The following is a 24,140-nucleotide window of genomic DNA, read 5'->3' as shown; positions in this document are numbered from 1 at the left end:
CAGGGAGTCCCATTCCCGGGTGTTCCCAAGACTGCCAGGCCCGACCAGGGACCCGAGCGGCTGGCAGTCCTGGCTGCCGCGCTCTCTGCCGCTGCCCTGGGTCTCCTCTCCGCGGTCTGCTCTCCCTCCCCAGCCGAGCGTCCCGCTCCAGCACGCACAGGGTTAAGCAGGAGCAGGTGTGTAGCCAGATGCCGCTGACCACCCCCCTCCTCCGCAGCCCGTCGGCCGCCTCCTCCTCCGCCCACCCGCTCTGAACCAAACAGTCCCAAATAAAAGTGCTATTGTTGCCTGGCCTTTCCCCACCCCCGGGGCTGGCCCGCCACCTGGAGCGGAGCCCGGTCCCCTCTTCACCTGCCTCGGGGCCGGCCGGGGTGGGGTGGAGGGACGGGGGAGGGGGGAAACGGGGCCTCGGAGCAGGGACTTCCGCTCGCCTTGACCTCTAGCTTCCCCTCCCCCAGAGCCCTCGGAGCTGAGCCCTGGGCCCAGTGGCGGGCGCCACGGCTTCAGGTTGGGGGTGCCCCTTTCTGTCCTACGAGGCCGGATCTGGCCTCCCCCCAGGCCTCCGTCTAACTCCCACACTCGTTGACTGGAGTAAGCCGTGGGGTTTATAAAACTTGTGCGAAGCGCCCAGGACAGTGCCAGGCTCGCCGGGGCTCAGCAGTTGGCAGCTAAGTGTGCAACAGGGCACGATGAGGATTCCCTTTATACAGATGAAGAAACTGAGGCACGGGGAGGCGAAGGTTCCAGCTCAAAGGCACAAGGCCGGTAAATTGGCTCGGTCCAGAGCTCGGTCTTCCCCCTGCCACGGCACCCCGGGACTTCTGGTGCTCACTTAAGGTGACGATCTCAGAGACTGGCACCGCCCGGACTCGCTGGTGACCTTGGCCACGTTACACGTCCTCTGTTTCCTGGTTCTTAAATCGAGGGGGAGGGCTAGAGTGCTCCCTGAATTCTCACTTGGAATCCAAGGGACTGGCTGAGTCTTTAAGGTATGGGGACCCGGGGTGGGACCCCACGCATGAATGAAGCAGTCCTGGCCTGTGCTGGGGGAGGAACATGTTTCCTCTTTGGCTCCACAGCTCCGCCAGCCTCCCTCTGCCCTGCCTCCATCCCTCCCTGGCGGCCCCCGGGAGGCTGAACTGCGAGGTTAAATAAATATCTGACAGTGGCTCAAGGAAACGAGTCAAGACCATTGCGGAGAGAAGAAACCCAGACGTCGGTGGAGATCCGCCCCCAAGCTCCAGCAGCCCCCGCTCCGCCCCTGATGCGTGCCCAGCCCTCGGCCCCCCTCGGGCCTCGCCCAAGCTCCCCTAGATAGCCAGCCCCCTCTCGGCGCGACCCCTCTCTTGGGACCTCCCCCAGCCCTCGCGCTTGAAAGATTGGGGCTGGGGGCGTGCGACCGCCCTCCGGTGGGGGGAGAGGGGGAGGCGGATGTGCGCGCAGAGTTACCGTATTTCCTCTCCCTGCGCGGTCGGTTTTGAACGCAGGTATTTCACTTCTCCACCCTACGGGTTGGTTGTCTTGGGCGAGTCCTCTCCATACTGTAGAAAGAACTCTTCCGGAAGTCCTGAGACTCGGTTTCTTTCTTTTCTTTACCTCTACTGTTACCCTCTCCCCTGACCAGCAGACCTGAAATCTAGTTTCCTCTTTCCACCTGATCATCTAGATAGCAGGAATCTGAGGCTCAGTTCATTCAACTTCCACATCCTGATCTTTCCGTCCAGACAGACCCTTCCCACAATCTCCTCCATCTCAGAAAATGGCAGCTCCATCCTTCTACTTGCTCACAACTCCTTTCTTTTACTCTCATCATTCATCTAAATGTATTTAGCAAATCAAAATATGTCCAGAATCTGCTACTTTTCACCACCTTGCACTTACCCATCTGTTCTGAGCCACCAGCTTCTCTTACCTAGAGTATTGCAATATCATCTAACTTGTCCCCTCTGCATCTGCCCTTGCCTCCAATCAGTCTGTTCTTAGAGCAACTGCGATTATCTTTCTAAATACAAAATCAGATCATGCCCTTTTTTCTGCTCAAAATCCCCCAATAGGGATAATTTCACTTAGAGTGAAAGCTCTTTAGAAGGTCGCAGGTGATCTGACTGCCTCTCTGTCCTCTCCTCCAACCGCTGATCTCTTCACTCTGCTCCAGCCACACTGGCCTCCTCCTTGCTCCTCAGGTAGGATAATGCTCTCCTGCCTTAGGGCCTTTGCACTTGCTATTCCCTCTGCCTGGAATAATCTTTCACAGATTCCTCCGTGGCTCCTTCTCTCACCTTGCTGAGGCTTTCTCTGACCAACATTCTATGCCCTCGACACACAACCCCCCCACCCTTCCCCTGTTTTACTCTTTTCAGTAGCATTTATCACCTTCTAGCATGCTACAGACTGCCTTCTAATTAGTTTATCTCCTCCCTCTGCCCCTAGAACTGGCTTGACACATAGTAGGTACTCGGTAAATATTTGTTGAAGGAATGAATAGTGCAGCAAGGAGCTAGTCACTTTTCCTTCTTGGACCTTAAGTTCCTCATATGTACAAGTGAGTTGGAATGAAAATCTCCTTCAGCTTTGAGAGTCCAATGGCTCCTTCTAAATCTCACCTGCTAAATGTCTAGACCTAGGCCTTCTGCAATTTGTCTGGTGGGGTGGGGAGAAGAGGGACTGGGAAAGTGTAGTCTGGGTTTTGTGGGAGGAATGATCCGAGGCCAGGTTTGCTTTGTAAGGTTGGTCAGTGGGAGGGGATGGAAGAGGACCATCCTCCCCCATTAAGGGACTGGCCTCATTCCTTTCACCCTCATGGTCCACCCTCCCCTCAGACCAGGAGCCCCTTGATCACTTGGAGAAGCCCAGCCTGGGGAATACTGCTGTGCAAAATTCTCCCACGAGATGTGGGAAGCTGGTGGTTTAGAGGGGCTGAGTGTGGGAGAGGAAAGGTTCTAAAGAGACTAGGATCCCAGAAATGCCAGTTGTCACTTCACTTCATCATTAAGGGATCAGGAGAAGTTAAGGGCGAGGGGGCCCCAATCAATCATTTATTCAGGCTGCTTATGCTTAAAATGCCTTGACATGACAGTCCCCAGGGCAGAGACATGGGGACTCTTAATGCTGCAGGGAGAAGGGGGTGGGGGAGTGTGCAGGATGGATCTTCGATGACTCAGCTGAGTTTTGACTAACACTGGGAGTCCAAGATGGATAAGACTTGGTTCCCACCTTGGAGAAACTCACAGCCTAGTATCTAATGGTTAAAAAAAAAAGTGACATAAAGTGTTATAACCAGGCAATACATTTGGGAGCAGAGAGGGAGATGATCCCAACTCTTCCTGTAAAGGGAGAGGATGTCCAAGAAGGCCTCCTGGAGGAGGCGACATCCTGAGCAAGCTTTGAAAGATGGAACAAGGGAGGGCACAGGGCCTTCTGGGAAAGGACAGGACCGCAGCACCAGCGTTTTTCTTTCTGTTTGTGGGGTGATATGTTAAGAGATAAGCACGGGGAAGGTGAGAGCAAGAAGTAGAAAATGGAATCAAGGCATCACTTGCTGTCTGCGCTGGTCCAGACCAGCTCACAGCAGAGAAGTCTTACCCTGGGGAGATGATTACATTCCAGTTGGAGAGCATGTCTGTTCCTTCAGGAAGCGTCCCTCAAGGTTGCTGTTGTGCCCAGCCTGGAGCTAGGCTTTAGGATGGGAGTTGTGAGGGGGGAGGGCAGGTGCGAGCAATCAGGAGACGTGGGTTGTCGATAGCTCTGCTCCAGGTTGGCTTGTGACTCTGGGTGAGCCTGGGGCCTCACTTCTTCCATCTGTAAAGAGGTAAGAGATTATTCTATCTACTCTGCATGACTCACGGACTAGACTGAAGGTCAGATGAGATCTTTTCACCCATACATTTTTTTTTTTAATTAGAGCAGTTGTGGTTTTGCAGAAACATGCAGAAAGTAGAGAGTTCCCATACGCCCTTCTCTCAGTTTTCCCTTATCTTAACATTTTGCATCAGTGTAGTACCGTTGTTACAGTTCATGAAACAATATTATAGCAATTATGCTATTAATTTTAGCCCACCATTTACATTAGGCTTCAACTGTGTTGTACAGCTTTATGGGGTTTTGCTGTGTGTTATATACAACATAAAATTTCCCTTTTATCCCATTTCAGATATTCACTGGTGTTAGTTACGCACACAAAATTGTGCCTCCACCTCATCATCCATTGCCAAACTTTTCCATCACCACAAACAGAAACACCATACCATTAAACACTAATCCTCTTGCCCTCCCCCACTCTGCCCCTGGTGTTCTCATTTCTGACTTTTAAAATAGGTATATTCTGCCTATTTCATATAAATGAGATCATACGGTATTTGACTTTTTTTGACTGGCTTATTTCACAGCGTCCTCAAGGCTCATCCATCACCCATACACTTTCAAAAGTGTATGAAAGAGGGGCAGGAAATGACGCATATGGCAAGGTCTCCGTCTTTCAAAAGCTGAGAATATTCTCTGTGTATCTCAGAGTCCCCTCCCTAGGTCACAGAGCCACGTGGAATGCCACTTACCTTCTGTTTTAGTCTGGGTCTTGGTGGGGCCCCTGGGGACTGACCGGTTCCCCAGCCCTGCGCTGGAGTTGGCTTCCTTTCTGACCCCAGACATCCAGGTACAGGCTCCCCCTTGTGACACTGCCCGGAATGACAAGTCTCAACACCTCCAGAACGGGAATAGATAGGACCTGGTTGACCACAAAAAGAGAGCAGGAAGAGACCGTAAGAGTGAGCAGGGCAAATCCATAAAGGAAGTAAATTCTAAAATAGAATGTTAGACTGGAAGGGGTCTTGGACCTCCCCCCACCCCATTTTATAGATGAGGAAGCTGAGGTTCGGGGAAAGGGAAGATAGAGGTAGGATCATAACTCAGGCGTCCCATTACATTGTATATCATATACACTTATGTCATCCAGTGAAAGGCAGTATAGATTACAAATTCCCTCTCCATTCGGCAGCTGCATCCCTGAGATCTCTGAGCATGCAGCAGTTTCTCCCAGGGCAAAGACTCCCAATGGTCAAAGACTGCATCCAGATTGGCTGGTATAACCTCAGCTTTAAGCTATTTTTGGGTCAGAGATCAGGGTTAGGCAACTAATCTGGATTTTTTTTCTTTTTAAGAAAAAATCTTTTTAAGGTTTGAGAGTGCAGGAGTTAAAGTGGGTGCACAGCTAAATACAGTCCAGTCCCACACGGAGATCCAAAGAGACCAACTCAGCCAAAGATGTGTGTATGTGTGTATGTGTGTTCTATGTATGAATGTGGAGTCTTTTATTATCCAGTGGCCTCTCCTATGCCTCTTCTGATTTAATCTTTGCTGCTATTATTAGCCCATTTTAGAGATGGGATCAATGAGTCATCAAGGGACCAAGTGACTTGCCCAGGACCAGAACTACATTAGGGAGAGACCAATGCAATACACAAAGAAATATTTCCTCAATAGGTATTATTGCCTGCCCAGGAGACTGCCTTGCTTTATTGACCTGATTTTAGGGGACCCCAACCTGAGGTCCTTTCCCACCATGGAGGATATTTCTCCTACCTTCTTGGGATCTTGGCAGCCTAGAGGGGACTCTGACTCTAGTTTAAGGTAAGGGGTAGAATGGGGGAGGTCGGGTGTGAGAGCAAAGTGCAGCAGAGGAAGAGGGGAGCAGTGATGGGGTAGCCAGAAGAAGGGGCTGCTTGCCTGAGTTACTGAGGGTCTTCCAAATAGCCACCCCTTCCCCCCTGGCTAGCTGATGGGACACCTGTTCTGATCGCCCCAGGATCACAAAGCAAAACTGCACCAGGGTTTGGAAGGCAAAGCTCCAGGGCCACTGTGAAAATGTACTAGTAATATCTAGGAGCCATGAGAAGATCCTGTGGCTTTGTCCCACTGATATATCAGCAGTGGCGCTCAGTAGATTGAGGAGAGACTGGGAAAGGAAGTGGAGGTGCTGGATTCTGGGTTCTAGTGCTGTATGACCCTTCTCAGTATAGAGCAGTGGTAGGGACTGCAGGTTTGGGAGTCAGGCTGCCTGCGTTCACATCCCAGCTTCCCCATTTAATAGACCTGTGACCTTGACATCACCATTCTGAGCCTCAATTTTCTTATCAGTAAAATGGGGAATGTTGGAAGCATTAAACGAACTAATTATTTAAAGTACTTAGGAAAATGCCTGGCACATAGTAAAAACTCAATAAATATTAGCTATTTTTAGGAAAGACTCTTCTGAGTTGGGTTAGATGAGTGCTTTTCTGTTGGGAGGTAGGGATAGGCATAGCTCCCTGGGGGAGGTACATATCAGAATTTGCAAGAAGGGGCACGATTATAGAAAGTAGAACTTGGTAAAGCATTCTCTGGTGCGACAAGATTTGAATGCTTCTCCCAAGGGACATGAGTTTATGAGGTTGGTGCCCAGGATGAGAACACTCCTAAGATCCCTCTGGCTCTGGGTTATCTTTCCAGTCTAGAGAGCAAAGAAGACCAAGGCAGTGTCACGCTGCAAGGCTGGAGCCCTGAACCCAAACCTGGCAGTTCAAGCCAGAGGGCATCTTGAGGTGAGGCCTGGGATACTGAGGGTCATGAATTGTCCTGTATCCATCCTGTCCCTGGGGGGGAGGAGCAGGTTTGGGTGAATTTGAGGAAAGAGAGGCCATCGTGGAAGAGGAGCAGGCAGGGAAACTCCTTGCCCATCATGTTTACTGAACTGCACTGAATTATGACTACATGCCAAGATCTGGCTTCAGGCAATTGCCTAAATCATTTAGGGGTTGACAGGGAAGCGAGGGAGGGGGCTTGGAGGAGTTGAGGAGGGGGGGATGTTCTTGTAATTCTTCAGTCTGAGGTACATTAAGGAGCCATAAGCCATGTCGAGAGCTTGAATTACATTAGAGAGATTATCCTGTTACAGTTCATAATCCTGGATAATATACCGTCTTGGAGCACACCTGCCCGTGATAAATCTCGCCCTTTAATGGTCTGACCCTGGGGACCCAGGAAGGCTGGGGCAGCTGGCAGAGACTGCCAGAGTGGACACAGCTTTGACAGAGCCACTTGTGAGCCCCACTGTCCTCCTGACTCATCTTCATGCCCCCTACCCCTGCCTCAGCCCAGAAAGAGCAGGTGTAGCTGGGAGCATCAAACTTCCCCATCTCCATCCAAGATGCCTGGCTCCCTGGGGTCCCTCCAGCCTTGAGTCCCACCCCATGAGCCCTGGCCCCTTCACTATTCCTGCAGACAGCTCTTTCCCCAAACTCTCCTCTCTCAGAATGCCTTCCTCTTAATCTCTCCAAACCCAGACTGGCATTTCATGGTCCATAAGGGCCTCTCTGGAAACCCACATTGACTTACCTCTTAGCTTGGCTCCAACTCACAGCACAGACCCTCCATCATGAAGAGCAGTTTCTCATGCCACCTACAGTGTTGGTAAACTTTTCCTGAGTATCTGTCCTCCCAGCTAGACTGCAAATGCAGTGAGACTAGAAACTGTGACTCCTGCCACAGCACCTAGCACAGAGCACTTAAATAGCCTGCTCATAGTCATGCAACCAGAAAACAGCAGAGTCAAGATTTCGACTTCAGGTGCCTGCCTCCAGAGCTTTCGGCCACTATGGACCATTCTCTATGTCACTAATGGGCTTGGTCCCAACACCTGTGAGCTGTCAAATCCTTATAGATCATGTTTGTCTTACACTGTGGCCATCACAAGCCAAAAAGATGACTCTCCCTGGTGTACCTTCAGTTGGGATGGCATCTGAGTTCCAAGGTTCGTCCTCAGCTTTCAAGAGGCCCACACCACTGTCATTTGGTTCCCAGCTCCTGGGAGCCTGGAGGTAGCTGGTTACCTGCCACATGTCCCTGCTGTCTCCTTGCCTGATCCCTCAAGCCCCATCTGCTTTAGACTCTGCTTCACCCCTATCACCTCCTCACTCCCAGCACTCACACCATATATACCTGGGCCTAGGACACGTGGAGGCCACTTTCCTGGGCCATCAGGGTTTAGGTGTGATATGGGGACTACAGCTAATCCAAATCCCTCAGGGGCTCCACAAAAGAGGTGACAGCTCGTATTTATCAAGTGCCCACTCAGAGCCAGGCACCGCTTGTACTTTCCACGTGCGTTGTATTTACCCTATGTCAGCCCTATAAGGTAGACACTATATCATTTCTATTTTATAGATGAGAACACGGAGGCCTAGAGAGGTTCAATACAGTGCACGGGTCTGCACTCAGTAAAGCGAGAGCTGGAATTTAAACCCAGCACACGTGCTTGACCCTTGATGCCACCTTGCCTTCCTATGGTGAGTGCAAGGCACCCAGCTTGCCTCCCCAGCTCCATGCCCACCCGGATCTTCCCTTCCTCACCCCTTCTCATCCCTGAAGACATCTCTGGTGTCATCCCTCCTCCCTACCCCCTGCTGCCAGGTTCCAGAACTCCCCTGCTTTCTGAGTCCCTCAGTGCTTCACAGGGCCTTTCCCTCACTGTGCACTGTTACATCACTCATCCCGAGGTGGGAACCACAGCATTATGATCATCCACCCATCCATTAATTCCCATCATTCATTTGTGGAGTCCTGGAATGTCAGTGCCAGAAGGGGCCTTAGAGATGATCTGGTCCAGTGGTTCTTAAACCAGAACACATTTTTCAAAGAAAAGCTTCTGTGCACGTTCTATAGAGAAATCAGACCAATGTTCAGGGGTGGTGTTCAGAGCCCTGCCTTCCCAGCCCCACTCCATTCCCCGCGAGCCCCTGCCCTGGAATCTCCAAGTACAGTTGGGAAACTACTGCCCTCCCCTGTCCCCACTCCTCCCAGGTTATAGATCAGAATGTCCTGTTGGTTGGAGTTTGTTTCCAGACACCCAGTCCCAGAGAACTCATTACCTTTAGTCACTGACCAAGGATTTACTATTGCTACATCCGATTCTTCCCAAGGCCTGGGCCCTAACCTCAGCTCCCCTTCACCGTTCACCGAGCTGCATGACTTGGGGCAAGTCAATCATGTAGCAATTATACCCTTCCACCTCTTTCCTCCTCTGAAAAGTGGAAATAATAACAGGATCTACCAGTTTCAGTGTTCTATTGTGCAACAAACTACCCAAGCACTTAGTGACTTAACCTTTGTACTACCTCTCCTAGCCAGTACTGGGTCCAGTAAAGCTGACTGGGCTCAGCTGTGTGGTTCTTCTGCTGGTCTTTCTCTCCTGCAGTTGTAGTCCGATAGCGGTCACCGGGAGGACTGACAGAGAGGCTGGGAAGGACAGACCTCTCACTCTCTGCACTCTCAGGGCCTCTGCTTTCCGCATGGTCTCTCCAGCAGGGCAACCAACCACTTCCACAGCGGCTAGGAACTCCCCAAAGCACCCTGTTGGAAGCTTCCAGACCTTCATAAGCTTGGGCCCAGAACAGGCTCAATCTCACTTCTGCCACATTTCGTTTGGTTAAAGATTCATTCAAGGGGAAGAGAAATACACTCCACCTTCTGATAATGAAATGACAAAGGAATTTGTAGTCTTCTTTAATCCACCACACTCTGTGTGACCTTGAGCGGGGAAATCACTTAATCTTTCTAATTTTCCATTTGTGAGGGATAAATTAATTCACGGAAAATGCTTAGAACAGTGCCTGGCACATGGTAAGCACTTGGTCCGTGTTAGCAGGAGCTATCTTTATTTTTAAGCTATGTGCCCAGCACTTTGCTAGGAAACTGGGGGCCAAGCCTGACCAGAGTGATGACAAACACACTTTCCACCCTTGATAATAAATAATCTAGTTCATGGGATAAAATTAACACATGCAGTCTCAAATTACTAATTCCAGGCATCGTGTAATTAAGGAGCCTGTGAGAGGTGCAGATGACACTATCTGAGGAAGAGAAGGGCAAGAAGATTGGCCGAGGAGAGGGGCCCTGGGTGGCCAGTGATTCCTCCTGGAGGGCGAGGGCCGGGTGGCCTAGTGGTCGAGAATGCAGACTCTGGAGTGAAACTCCCTGATTTTGAATACTATCTCTGCCACTTTCTGGATGTGCCTGTGTGACCTTAGTAAGATGCTCAACCTCTCTTTGCTCAGTTTTTCTTCTGTATGTCTATCTCATAAGACTCAAGGAAAGATTAAGTGATGCATTTCCTGTAAAGGTCCTAGAAGAGTGTTTGGCATATGGTAAGTGCTCAACAAAGGTTAGCCTCCTGACCCTAAAGAGAGGAGGCTTTGGCTAGGTGAAGAGAAGGAACAGACCAGACTGCGTGTGTGGAGCAGGAGATGCAGACGTGGTGCTGGGGGCAGACTGAGAGTGCCCCTGCCCCAGGACAGAGGCCCCTGGGGAGGTGCCTCTGAAAGGAGGGAGTAGGCCGACCACGGAGGGCGCCAAGCCCAGCTGGAGAAGTGTGGACATGGTAGTTCCGGGAAGAGAGGAGCTGCTGACGGTTTCTAAGGTTTCTAACAAAGAAGGGAAGCCATCAGAGCTGGGCCCTGGAAAGAGACCCCTCCCTGGTCATCGTGCGCAGGTGGATTACAGGCAGGGAGGCGGCTTAGGAGGCCATTGCCCCAACCCAGGCCTGACCAGGGTCAAGACAGAGGGCAGGGCCCAGAGATGCATTTGGATGAGGCGATTCCTGCAGGCTCTAGGGGAGCCTGCCGCCGGCCCTGTGGACTGACCATGGACGCCGAGGACCTGACGGACGCTGGCTTCCGGCCTGCCCTCTTCCTCCTAGGCAGGGCGTGAAGGTTGCATTCAAGGAGGTGCAGAGACCTGGGGGGGGGGGCGCAGGCCGGACTCCACTCCTGAGACTGACTGGGTCCCACCGGGTCTCAAGGCGTGGATCTGGACCAAAAAGGAGCAATTCTGCAAGCTAGCTGTGGGCCAACTCAGGCCTGAGGCCCAGAGCCATGGCCTAGGAGCAGGGCCCAGAACCTGTTCTTGCTGTGTGTGCACGCGCGCGCGTGTGTGTGTGTGTCAGAGAGAGAGAGGACGTATGTGTGTGCGAGAGGGAAAAACAGTGTGTATGCGTGAGAGACTGCATTCATGTGAGAGTATGTGTGTGAGAGGAAGTCAGTGTGTGTGAGTGTGAGAGAGAAACTGGGTGTGAGAGAAACAGTGTGTGTGTGACAGAGTGCATGCGTGTGTGTGTGAGATTGCATGTGTGTGAGAGTGCCTGAGAGTGTGTGACAAAGAGGAAAGAGGGAGGACCATATGCCTATTTTCTCTGAGAAACAGATGTCTCCTCAAGAGGGTGAGGCCATCAGGAAGAGGAGAAGGGAAGTGGGGTGAGAGGGTCAGCCCCACACTAGAAAATAAATTGTCCTGAGCACAGGGTGCCTGTGCGTGAGTCATTTTTTCTGGCTTTTCAGATCCTTTCCCTTCATTCTCTCTCTGAACATTTCCTTTTCCTCTTCCAATGCGTTTTTTCCCCTTTCTCTCGCTTATGCTGTCCTCACACCCCACCCCCGTGCTCTCGCCCACGCGTGCCTGGCCGTGGGCCTGGGTGCTCCTCTGTCCGAGGGTCCTGGAGGTCGGGCTGGCCCGAGCGGAGGCGGCAGTGCCAGTCCCGTCCCCGCACCCAGGTCTCTCCTGGGGGCAGAGCTGGACTCAGGGTAGGCGGTGGGGTTCGCCCTCAGACCCTCGGATGGGGTGACTCTCTCCACCCACCTCTGCAGAAAACATGGTCTGGGGCCATTTCTGACAAGCACTTCCCGAGCACAGACGGCCTGCCAGGCACTGGGCCTGGCTCAGGGGCGCAGGGTAAAGTCGATACTAGAATCCCTTGTCCAGCTCCCTTGCTTCGGGAGAGCCGATGGAAATGGGACTGTCTTTTCTTAATGTCAAGGCATTAAGGGTAAGAACGGAAATCCCCCTCAGAGCCCTTTTCTGGCTTGTCCTTGCCCTTCCCACTTTCATCTTTGCTCCTCTGTCTCCTTCTCTGGTGAGAAAAGCAGAGAAATTGGAGTCAGAGGGATCTGGATTCAAATGCCAGCACCGCTTCTTCAAAGCTGTGGGATCTGCTGCGAGGGGCCTCACCTCTCTGGTTTCCATTTCCTGGTCTACCAAACGGAAATCATAACTTTTATTGCTGGGTTATTGGGAGAATTAAATGGGAAGAGGAGTCTCAATGCCCAAGGCATATCCTCTCTCTTTTTCATCTCGTTTCTTTCCCTTTTTCTTTCATTCACTTAAGAAATATTTACTGATCCTTCACTGCTACGTGCCAAGCTTGGAGCGGTGGGAGAAAGACACAGGCAGGAGTCCTGGCTTCAGCTCTCCAGGAAACAAGATTTAAGCCCGAGCCTCACAGCCCCATACCCCTGATCTCTGTATTCATCATGTTCTGTCTTTATCCTTCAGGAAATGGGGAGCCACGGAAGGTTTCTGAGCAGGAGAGTGACGCGATTGGACCTGTACTTTGGTTCCTGCAGTCTGAGGGTGCTGCCTGGGAGATGGACGGATGTAGGGCCAAACCCGGGCACTGCCAAATCCCTCCCACCCCTCACCACTCCCTCTTTTTCTCCATCTTTCCCTCTCCCTCTCCATGACACTCTTTCCTCTCTCTGCTGCTGCTCCTCTCCCTCCATTCCTCTCTCCCCTTCGGCTCCCCCTTCGGCTTGCCAGCTGCCAGCAGTTGACATCTCCTTTCATGTTTGGGGCTGAGCGCTGGCTTTGAATGTTCGTTTGATTCCGTTAAGATAATAGCTGGTTCACTGTCAGAAGCAGACTGATCAGTTAAAACCTTAATCACTGCCTGTCTCCTCACACGGCACTTATTTTTTAAGAGATTAATCCCCTCAGCCCTGCTCCTGCTCACATTTGGCTTGGAAAAAAAGGCAAGGTTGGTTTCATCCTTGTTACTATTATTGTTATTATTGTCACCTCGTTATTCTGTGTCATCCCTTCCTTCCCTCTGTCCTTTCAGCTGGTCTTTCCTCTTTTTCCTCTCTGGGTTCGCAATCTCCCCCAGCTCACTTGTGCTGTCTTTCACAGATACATGTACACGCACGTGTGCATGGTGGCTCTCCAGTCCCGCACGGCCACGCCCTCCCTGCCTCGGGGAGCACACCCGCGCGTCCCCGCTTGCAGGTCCAGGCACGTGCAGGCCAGGGCAGTCAGGAGACACAGCTCTGTGCCACGGCAGACCTCCCCAGTTCCCCCTCAGGGGCTCACTCACATGCTGGGCAACCTGGGAGAGGAACGGCAGTTTCCTCATCTGTAAAATGGGCAGAACACCCACCTCGGGAAGCCTGCAAGGATAGATATGTGAAAACACGTAGGGTGCCCCGTCGGGTCCTGACCCAGAGCGGGGTGGGGCGGGGCACACGGTATTCCCGTCCCTTGTTCCCACCTCCCAGAACCCACGCAGGGACCCTTCCCGGAGGCTGCCTAAAGCCCTCTCTGAGGTGACCTGTCCTCTTCAGGCCATTTTGCAGGTGCCCCTTGTTTGATAACCTGTCCCGGCAGATAGTTCTTTCCCGGAATCTGGCAAGAAGATGCTGCTTGACATAAACCCATAAAGGGGACTGAGGTTTACCAGCAAACTCAGAATTTTGGGGCTGGGGGCACTTGTGCCAGGACACCCAGAGAGTCACGGCAGGGCTGGAACTAGAGTGCAGTCCTGGCTTGGCACTACACCTGGGAGAACCAGTAGTCAAGCCACCCAAAACGGCCGAGCGAGGTCCTAAAAGAGAAACAGGATGACAACCATCCTTTCCCTGGGCCTCGGTCTTCTCATCTGTAAAATGAGCGCTTGGACTAGAGTAGATGACCTCAGAGGGCCCTTCTGGCTATTCGAGGGTGACATGGCGGACGGGGAGGATGAGGAGGGTGGGGGTGGACATGGGGGAAAGGAAAATGGAGATGGTGGTGGGTTCCGTTCCTGTTTAGAGGCTGGGAGAGGGCAACGGGCTGCAAATGGTTGGGGGTTTGTGCGTGAAAATCCTCCCCCAGTTGCCTGCCCCGGCAGGAGGCAGCCTGGGGTTAATGGCATGACGTCCCTGTGGCAGGCAGTCGGCCTGATGGGCTTCTGATGCCTTTTCTAATTTGGTGAGTGCTGAAGATTAGAAGGCAGGGAGAAGAGAGTTTTCCTCTCACAGGTTATTATCCTGCCAACTCCCCGGGTGCCCAAGGGAGGGAGTCAGCATGTTCCAGGAGAAAAGGAAGCAGGGCCTGGCATTCTGGATCGGGTGTCCCTGGGGAGCGGGGAGGGAGCCGGAGCTGGTGCAAATAAAATTGATGCTATTAATGGATCTGGTGCTGGTTGAAATGGGAGCAGCAGCCGCTTCAGCAGCAGCAGAACTTGGGGGTTGAGGAGGGGGCTTCCGAGAAGTAGAACTCACAGATGCAGAGAGCTAAAGGTCTTTGCTTTGAAGGGACCCAGATCTGGATCTTTCTGAAAAACAGGGGTGGCCTCATTGTGCAGGGTCGTACCCCCCCCATCTACCCTTCTCCAGATCCAGGCCAAGAGCCCAGAGGCCTGACTTGAAGTCAACCCCATCTCCCCAGGGAGAGGCCAGTGCCTCCAGGCCGCAGGCCACATGGCCCCTGTTCTAGAAAATCCCATTGCACACCTGGCCATGCTCCTAGCTTGCCCTGGCAGAACAAAAAGGTAGTAGTGAAGGGCAGGGCCAAGGGAGAAGGTTAGGGGGAGAAGAATGAAGGGGAAAGGAGGGAGAGGAAGGAGAGAAAGAAGGAAAGTTCACTTGAGCTCAGAACTAAGCTGCATGGAGCTAGAGGGGTAGGCAGGAAGAGACAGAACAGCCGGGACCCCAGAGGCTTAGGAGAGGGGACAGAGTGCAGCCACATGCAGAGGAATGCACTGCTGTTGACAAATGTACAAGGGGACCAACGGCATCAGAAAAACTAGGCTGGGTTGCTTGGAGGTGAGTTTAGAACTACATTTGGGAGGGGAAGTCTTGGCAGAAGGTGCCCTCTGTGACTAGGTCCCCACAGGCTCCAAGAGGAAACTGGCACTCTGAGTAATATCCTTTTTTGGAGCTATTCCCACTCCCAGCCCTTCCCTTAGCCAACTATTAGTCGAGCTCAAGCACCACCTCCTCTGGGAAGCACTCCTTGACTACCTGCAGCCTGATTCAGAAGCTCTGCTCTGGGTCCCCCAAACATTCTGTGCTGCTTCTGACATGGCATCTTCTTTAAACCCTGTCTGTCTGTTTTCTCTTGAAGGCAGAGACCCTGTCTTGCTTTTATCTCTGTCCCCAGAGTCTAGCCCATGGCCAGGCATGTAGCAGGGGGTCAGTATGTGTTTGATGAGTGAATGGCATTAAAAATGCCCCCCATCAGGGAAATCAAGAAACGAATCCCATTTACAATTGTAACTAAAAGAATAAAATACCTAGGAATAAATTTAACTAAAGAGACAAAAAACCTATATAAAGAAAACTACAAAAAACTGTTAAAAGAAATCACAGAAGACCTAAATAGATGGAAGGGCATACCGTGTTCATGGATTAGAAGACTAAATGTAGTTAAGATGTCAATCCTACCTAAATTGATTTACAGATTCAATGCAATACCAATCAAAATCCCAACAACTTATTTTTCAGAAATAGAAAAACCAATAAGCAAATTTATCTGGAAGGGCAGGGTGCCCCGAATTGCTAAAAACATCTTGAGGAAAAAAAACGAAGCTGGAGGTCTCGCACTGCCTGACTTTAAGGCATATTATGAAGCCACAGTGGTCAAAACAGCATGGTATTGGCATAAAGATAGATATATTGACCAATGGAATCGAATAGAGTGCTCAGATATAGACCCTCTCATCTACGGACATTTGATCTTTGATAAGGCAGTCAAGCCAACTCACCTGGGACAGAGCAGTCTCTTCAATAAATGGTGCCTAGAGAACTGGATATCCATATGCAAAAGAATGAAAGAAGACCCATCTCTCACACCCTATACAAAAGTTAACTCAGAATGGATTAAAGATCTAAACATTAGGTCTAAGACCATAAAACAGTTAGAGGAAAATGTTGGGAGATATCTTATGAAACTTACAATTGGAGGCGGTTTTATGGACCTTAAACCTAAAGCAAGAGCACTGAAGAAGGAAATAAATAAATGGGAGCTCCTCAAAATTAAACACTTTTGTGCATCAAAGAACTTCATCAAGAAAGTAGAAAGACAGCCTACACAATGGGAGACAATATTTGGAAACGACATATCAGATAAAGGTCTAGTATCCAGAATTTATAAAGAGATTGTTCAACTCAACAATAAAAAGACAGCCAACCCAATTACAAAATGGGAAAAAGACTTGAACAGACACCTCTCAGAAGAGGAAATACAAATGGCCAAAAGGCACATGAAGAGATGCTCAATGTCCCTGGCCATTAGAGAAATGCAAATCAAAACCACAATGAGATATCATCTCACACCCACCAGAATGGCCATTATCAACAAAACAGAAAATGACAAGTGCTGGAGAGGATGCGGAGAAAGAGGCACACTTATCCACTGTTGGTGGGAATGTCAAATGGTGCAACCACTGTGGAAGGCAGTTTGGCAGTTCCTCAAAAAGCTGAATATAGAATTGCCATACGACCCAGCAATACCATTGCTGGGAATCTACTCAAAGGACTTACGGGCAAAGACACAAACGGACATTTGCACACCAATGTTTATAGTAGCGTTATTTACAATTGCAAAGAGATGGAAACAGCCAAAATGTCCATCAACAGTCGAGTGGCTAAACAAACTGTGGTATATACATACGATGGAATATTATGCAGCTTTAAGACAGGATAAACTTATGAAGCATGTAATAACATGGATGGACCTAGAGAACATTATGCTGAGTGAGTCTAGTCAAAAACTAAAAGACAAATACTGTATGGTCCCACTGATGTGAACCGACATTCGAGAATAAACTTGGAATATGTCATTGGTAACAGAGTCCAGCAGGAGTTAGAAACAGGGTAAGATAATGGGTAATTGGAGCTGAAGGGATACAGACTGTGCAGCAGGACTAGATACAAAAACTCTAAAATGGACAACACAATAATACCTAATTGTAAAGTAATCATGTTAAAACACTGAATGAAGCTGCATCTGAGCTATAGGTTTTTTTTTGTTTGTTTGTTTGTTTTTTACTATTATTATTACTTTTATTTTTTTCTCTATATTAACATTGTATATCTTTTTCTGTTGTGTTGCTAGTTCTTCTAAACCGATGCAAATGTACTAAGAAACGATGATCATGCATCTATGTGATGATGTTAAGAATTACTGATTGCATATGTAGAATGGTATGATTTCTAAATGTTGGGTTAATTTCTTTTTTTTCTTTTTTCCGTTAATTAATAATAAAAAAAAAAATGCCCCCCATCAGCTGCTTCTCATGTGCAAGAGCAACACCAGCAGCAGCCCAAAGCTGGAGGTTTGGTTGCTGAGGACTCTGAAAGTGGTTGTAAGACAACCCTCCGGGCCAGAGCAGACATCCACCGAGGCCCACCAACAGCACATGCTCCATTAGCTTAAGGCTGAGAGTGTAGTGGAAGGAGCCTGGCCTGGTACAACATTCAGGAATGTTCAGCTGTAGTTCCACCCCGACCCACCAACTAACTGGGAGACCTCAGGCCGGGCACCTTCTCTCTGTGGGCCTCAGTTTCCCCCATGTGCTGAGGATCTGAACAGGATGCTGGGAGACTGTGGCCTAGGTTGATATGTGCTTAACCCTGATGTGTGTCTCCCCAGGGAGCCTTCCCTACAGAGCTGCAACCTAGACTGGGCTTAGAGGACAGGGGACAGGAGGGAGCCAGTGGGGTGGGAGTTTTGGGAAGGCAGGGGGAGGGAGGCCCTGGACAAGGCTGTCCACTGGGCTCCGTGAGGACCCTGGGTTCGGAGGGGCACCTAGGCTGGGGCACCAGCAATGAGGGTCTGGGCAGTGGTGGTCTCGTGGGGAGCTCTGAGTCTGGGACACCTACTGTATGTGACACCTGAGTGAATCATTTTTAACACCCCCTCATATAACAAAATTGTCATAATAAATCATAAATAACAAATAATAATGATGACCAGAAAAGGAAATCATGTTCTTTCTTAAAACTTCATATATCCCAGAGTATATTAAGCAGATAATCAAACAGTATGGGCAAAGTCCCTTGAGGGATGGGAGAAAAATTATGGAACTATTAAACTCTACCACTGGGGAAACCCCTAATACTGTGTCAAACATTCGGCCAAGCCCTTGATCTTGAGGCTTGCTCTTGTGAAGCTTATGTAGTAGTGAAGAAGCTTAGCCTACCTATAGGTATGCCTATGAGTTGCTTCTGGAGGACCTCTTTTGCTGCTCAGATGTGGCCTCGCTCTCTCTAAACCCAACTCTGCAAGTGAAACAATTGTCCTCCCTCCTACATGGGACGTGACATCCAGGGGTGAAAATCTCCCTGGCGGCATGGGAGATGACTCCCAGGCTGAGTCTGGCCCTGGCACCATGGGATCAACAATTCCATCCTGACCAAATGGGGGCAAAGAAGGGTAACAAATAAGGTATCAGTAGCTGAGAGAGTTCAAATAGAGTCGAGGGGCTACCCTGGAGGTCGCTCTTATGTAAAGTTCTGTTAGACATTGCTACCTATCATAACTTGCCAATCCCCAATCAAAACTATTCCAGACAATCCTAAAGAACACCTAGGGCAATTAAGATTCCACAAGGGTTCCATACACTAGGGTAACATTTCCAGAAACCTACAACTTCCGGATGGGTCTCGGGACCAGATAAGCCCTGAAATGCAGAGGGGCCAGCCTCTCTAGAACATCAACTAGTTCCATCCTCCTATCACATATTTTTCCAACATGAAAAAGTTAGAATGGGCATAGGCCAAATACCCCTAAAGAGTGGGAGAAAGATCAGAGGTGATGGTAGAGTTATAACGAGACGATAGGCTTTAACAAACGAGTATGATTGCTGAATCATTGTAGTGATATTTCTTTTAGGCCTCAGTATCTTAGAGCAGCTAGAAGTAAAAACCTAAAATAGTGGAATTGTAACCCATATCAAACTCTGAAATCTGTTCTACAACTGATTATTGCAATGTGCTTTGAAATTTTTTTGTTTATGTTACTTTTTGTAAAAAAGAAAAAAAAATTTCTTCTAGCCTCCAGTGTTTTGGAGCAGCTAGAAGCAAAAATCTGAAATATGAATGGTAACCCATAACAAACTCTGAAATCTGTTCTGTTTCTACCTGTTGAAGTATACTTTGAAAATCATTGCTTTTTCTTTCTTTTCTTTGTACATATGTCATATTTAACAAAAAAACCATGTTTTTAAAAAACTTCATATATTAGTAAATAAATTATAAATATTAAAGTACAACACAGATAAAAGTAATGGATTAATACTTCAAAATCATATTCATGTGTGGTGGGGGAAGGGGTAGAGGCATGAAGGAACACTCCCAAAAGAATGAACTTCACAAGTTTCAGAGAATGATTTGCAAAGAGAATGACAATTGAAATAGCTCAGAGTTTGTTTCTTTGCCTTTGCAGTCACTGTGCTGTCACTGTTTATTATTATTTATTATTTTAACAATAAACTCTGTGTTTAGAGTAGTTGTAGGTTTACTGAAAAATTGCACAGAAGGTGCAGAGAGTTGCCATATACCCCACACTCCACCCACAGTTTCCCCGAGTAAAAACATTTTGCATTAGTGTGGAACATTTGTTCCAATTGATGAACCCCTATTGGTATATAGAAACTAAAGCCCATAGTTTGCATTAGGGTTCTCTCCTAGGTTGTACAGTCCTCTGGGTTTTGACAAAGGTGCAATGTCATATATCTGCCATTATGGCATCACACAACATTGTTCCACTGACCTAAAACTGCCCTGGGCTGCACCTGTTCGTTCCCCACCCCTCTGCCCCCACCCCCCAAAACCCATGGCAGCCACTGATCTTTTTACCGTCTCTGTGGTTTTGTTATTGTTTATTTTTGAATCTATCATTTAAACAGAATTATGTAAAACTAAAGGATTAGAGTTGCAGAAGAACTGTGACTGAAAGCCTCTCTAATGACACAGAATTCATGAAATGAAGAGTTAGCCGAGTTCTGTGTGTTCCTGGCTGACCATATACAGAGATTTTAAAAATTATTTTTATTTTTAATGCAATTTTATTGAGATATATTCACATAGCATATAATCATCCAAAGTGCACAATTAATGATTCACAGACATAAGAGTTTTTCAAATTAATAATCTTTTTTCTAAAAGGTTAAGCAATACAGATATGCTGATTTGAAACTCACAGATATACTATTGAAACTCAACAGTAACCACAGTAATTGCTTAGAACATAGGACAACATAGTATTTTATCCCTGACACAGAATTGCTATTGCATGGTGATAATAAGAAAGCTGAAAGACTGTTAGTCGATTTTATTATTATTTTTAAATTCTCTGCAGACAATGAACCCTCACATTGGCCTGTGCCCAAAGTAGATTTCTCCCACTGCCTTGCCCTTGGTTCTCCACTGAGGTTTGCACATTTGCAGCCTCATACTACAGAAATCTTAGCTCCAACTCTTCCCAATCAAATCTGGGCAAGTAAAGAAAACAGAGGTAATCAGCCATTCATTTTAATCGTTATTATTGTTATTATCATTTAATAAGAGTACCCATACATGGCCTAGATATTATGCTCAGTGCTTCACATCCATTATGCTCACAACCATTTTGGGGACCCATTTTAGAGATGAGGAAATCAAGGCTTGGAGGGTGTCTTAGCTAGGGTTCTCTAGAGAAACAGAATCAGCAGGAGATATCTATAAATATAAAATTTATAAAAATGTCTCACATAACCGTAGGGATGCAGAGTCCAAGGTCTGTAGGGCAGGCCACAGGCTGGCAGCTCCAATGAAGGCCCTCAATGAACTCTCAGGAGAGGCTGGCTGGCTGAAGTAGGAAGAGTGATTGTCTCTTCTGAGTCCTCCTTAAAGGCCTTCCAGTGATTAGATTAAGCAACACTCATTGCAGAAGACACTCCCTTTAGGTGATTGCAAATGCAATCAGCTGTGGATACTGCCAACGTGATCATGATTTAAGTCCATGAAATGTCCCCATAGCAACAGACAGGACTGTGCTTGCCTGACCAGACAGCTGGGCACCATCATCTGGCCAAGTTAACACACGAACCTGACCATGACAGAGAAGTTGCACATACCCAGCTTATATAGCTGTTAAGTGTCAGAGCTGGGATTGAAATTCCAAAGCCTAGGTTCTTAACCACTGCCCAATGGACATACTGAATTGTGCAAGGATTAAATGAGATGCTACATATAAGTTAATGGCATATAGTCTTGCGCATAATAAATATTATTATAATTCTAAAGGATATAACCATTCTGCTAATATAATAACAAGTATGAAGTACTTAGCATATTCCTGGCACAAAGGAGGTAGCTAATAAGAATAACAATGCAAGGCCTTATTTGATTACACCTCCAGTGAGTAGGGCAGTGATCCCTGCAGACACTCAGAGGACAGTAGATCACTTCAGCCTGGCTGAAGGAGTCAGAGAGGACTCCCTGGAGGAGGGAGGTCTTGACTGAGGCTTTAAAGCAGGCCCCCTTCAGGAACACCATCACCCTCCCCCCTCCTACCTCTTCCTCCAGATGAAACCCACTTTGCCTTGGTGACAGCCCCGGGTAGGCTCCTAGTCTAAGTGGGCCTCAGGCCTGACCTCTTTCTTCTCTCTGAGGACTCAGTTTCCCCTCTGCAAGGCCACCTGGAGTCTCCCAGGCAGTCACTGCTTCCTCCATGGCTCCTACTTCTGGTTAACCCTTACCTCACTCTTTCCTGCTTTATACTCATGAGCAGACCCCAAAGAACCCCTCTTCCGTCCTCTCCCCTAACAGGGGTGAGGACGTTATTTATATTTATTTTATTTAACAAACACTTATGGAACACTTACCATGTGCCAGGCCTGTTCTAAATAACTTTCAAGCATCAGCTCCTTTAAATGGCACCACAAGCTCATGTGAGGTAGTTACTCTTATTACCTGCATTTTACACATGGAGAAACCGAAGCACAGATTTTCATTCATTTGGTTTGTAAATAGCAGAACTGAGATTCAAACCCAGGCAGTCTGGGTGCCATCTCCATGCACTTAACCTCCAAGCTAAGCTTGGGTGTGGGGGCCGGGATGGGGTGGGGGAGGGGAGAGGGTTCCTTAGGTTTTTTCTGTAGACCTGATGAACCTGGACTTAGTGTCTTTCTAATAGGTGGTAGGTGTGTGGAAAGTTTTCTTAGAATGAAATTAACTGAGCTCATCTGCCAGATGCCATACGCCTGGCTCCTGACACCAGGGACCCAGCTGGACCAGTGGTTTTCAACTGGGGTTGATTTGATCCCCTAGCCACCCCTGGGAAGCTCTGGCAATTTCTGGAGGGATTTCTGGTTGTCATAACTGGGGGATGGTGGGAGGGGTGTGGTACAGATATCTAATGAGAGGCCAGGATGCTGCTAAACATCCTACATTGCACATGTCAACCGCCAATCCAAAGAATTATCCATTCATGGTTGAGAAACTCAGCTCAAGGCTGAGCTCCATCATGAGAGGCCCTGGATGCCCACTTTCCTTTCCCAAGTCTTTAAAAGAATGATAGGAGGCTGGGGAGGCTGGCCTGGCTCCCCAAAATAGCCCTGCCTCCCTGGCCCAGAATATCCAACACAGTCAAGGTGCCTAGTGCATGTACTACAAATTGCCGAATGTAGCAGGCTGCTGAGCTCCTCATCTGTTGAATGGGCTGTGTGTTGCCCGGGAAAGAAGAGTAGAACTTTGGGGAACCAAGTTCTAACTTCCTGCCTCTGCCTCTTACCAGGTACACGACAGAGGGCATGCTACCTAATCCCCCTGAGCCACAGTTTTCTTATCTCTAAAGTAGGGTTTCATATGGACTTCACAAGCTTTGAGATAATGGCCACAAAGGTAATTACTACTGTGACAATTATGGGGTGGGAAACGGTGGGATTTAGGGTGTATCCTGCAGGCCTAAGCTTGTTTATTCCTTCCTCCATAATAAGATGTAATTGGTGTTGGTGCGGGGAGAGGGAGGGAGAAATGGGGAGTCTCACCGGAATCCGGGGCCTGCCAACCTCCTGGTCTCCTGGGCGCAATCCGCAGAAGAGAGCGGGGTCAGGGAGGCCCTGGGGGACGAGTCGCTGACCCAGCCGCCTGCAGATTGGGCTCCATCCCACCCGGGCCTGGAAGCCACTACCCCAGACAGTAGCAATTATCGCAATCAAACAGTTGACACCAATTACGCACCGGGCAGAGAGGCGACGGCGGCTGCGCGGACGCCTCGGCTTTGCATATCTTAATGTGGACTGACAGCAGCTGACCCGCGGGTGCGCCGGTCTTGCCAGATCTCAGCTGTTCCTGTGGCACCAATTTTCAGAGCCAAATTACTGCCAGGGCCCGCCTGTCTGCAGGATAGAGCTGCGTCCCGAAGGCAGAGCAGTTCGCGCCTCCAGGGTTTCCGGAAGTAGCCGCCGAGCGCAGCGCACAGCGCGGGGGCTGGGTCCGCCCTTCCCGGGAGGGACGCCCTCAGCCTTGCGGGAAGCGCTCACGGGTCCCACGGCCCAGCTCCGGGGACCTACGGCACACTGCAGAGGGAGCGCCCAGGCTTCACTCATCGGCCCTGCGCATACTGCAAGGTCTCACTCCTCCGCTCCCTACCACCGGAGAGGTGAGCAAGAGGGAGTCTTTTAGGGAGTAAGGCGCCCCACAGATGGAAAGTGGTCTTGGACATTTTTCTTTTCTTCTTTTTTGGAACGAAGCAATGCGAGTTGGCCCTATCCTTCTGCTGGGCGCACAGGAACGCTCGCCATGCGCCCAGGCACTGGGCGAGAGGTGATGAGGCCCAAAAACTGACTGCAAGCTGGAGGTGCGAAGATGCACTGGGCCTGTGCTCATACCCTGACCATTTCCTGGCCATAAAGGCCTTCTAATTTTAACCCCCCAAAGCATGGGTTCGGTCCTCATAAGGCCATAGGTAAGTCCGGGCCATGGCATAGTCAAGATTCCCAACGAGTTCTTCGAGCCACTCGCTTGCCTCCTCTCTTTCCTCTTCCCTCCCCCTCCCGCTTGGGCTGCAAACTGGAGGAGTTCGCCCTCCCGCCCCTAGCG

General features: G+C 49.3%; 2 long non-coding RNA genes across 2 annotated transcripts; one reads left to right on the top strand and one right to left on the bottom strand.

The window, feature by feature from the left end:
* Positions 1 to 334: 334 nt before the first annotated feature.
* On the top strand, positions 335 to 9,487 carry LOC143684632 (uncharacterized). The gene is made up of 5 exons (XR_013176118.1): positions 335 to 989; positions 5,476 to 5,622; positions 6,481 to 6,572; positions 8,194 to 8,315; positions 9,224 to 9,487. It is a non-coding gene; the product is annotated as an uncharacterized LOC143684632 (long non-coding RNA).
* On the bottom strand, positions 2,855 to 23,129 carry LOC143684633 (uncharacterized). Its single transcript, XR_013176119.1, has 3 exons — positions 23,087 to 23,129; positions 4,551 to 4,720; positions 2,855 to 3,798 (listed from the first exon to the last, which is right to left on the bottom strand). It is a non-coding gene; the product is annotated as an uncharacterized LOC143684633 (long non-coding RNA).
* Between the last annotated feature and the right edge of the window lie 1,011 nt (positions 23,130 to 24,140).

Source organism: Tamandua tetradactyla, chromosome 5, assembly GCF_023851605.1.
Source record: "Tamandua tetradactyla isolate mTamTet1 chromosome 5, mTamTet1.pri, whole genome shotgun sequence".
NCBI classification, from domain to species: domain Eukaryota; kingdom Metazoa; phylum Chordata; class Mammalia; order Pilosa; family Myrmecophagidae; genus Tamandua; species Tamandua tetradactyla.
This window is presented reverse-complemented; position numbering and strand designations above follow the sequence as displayed.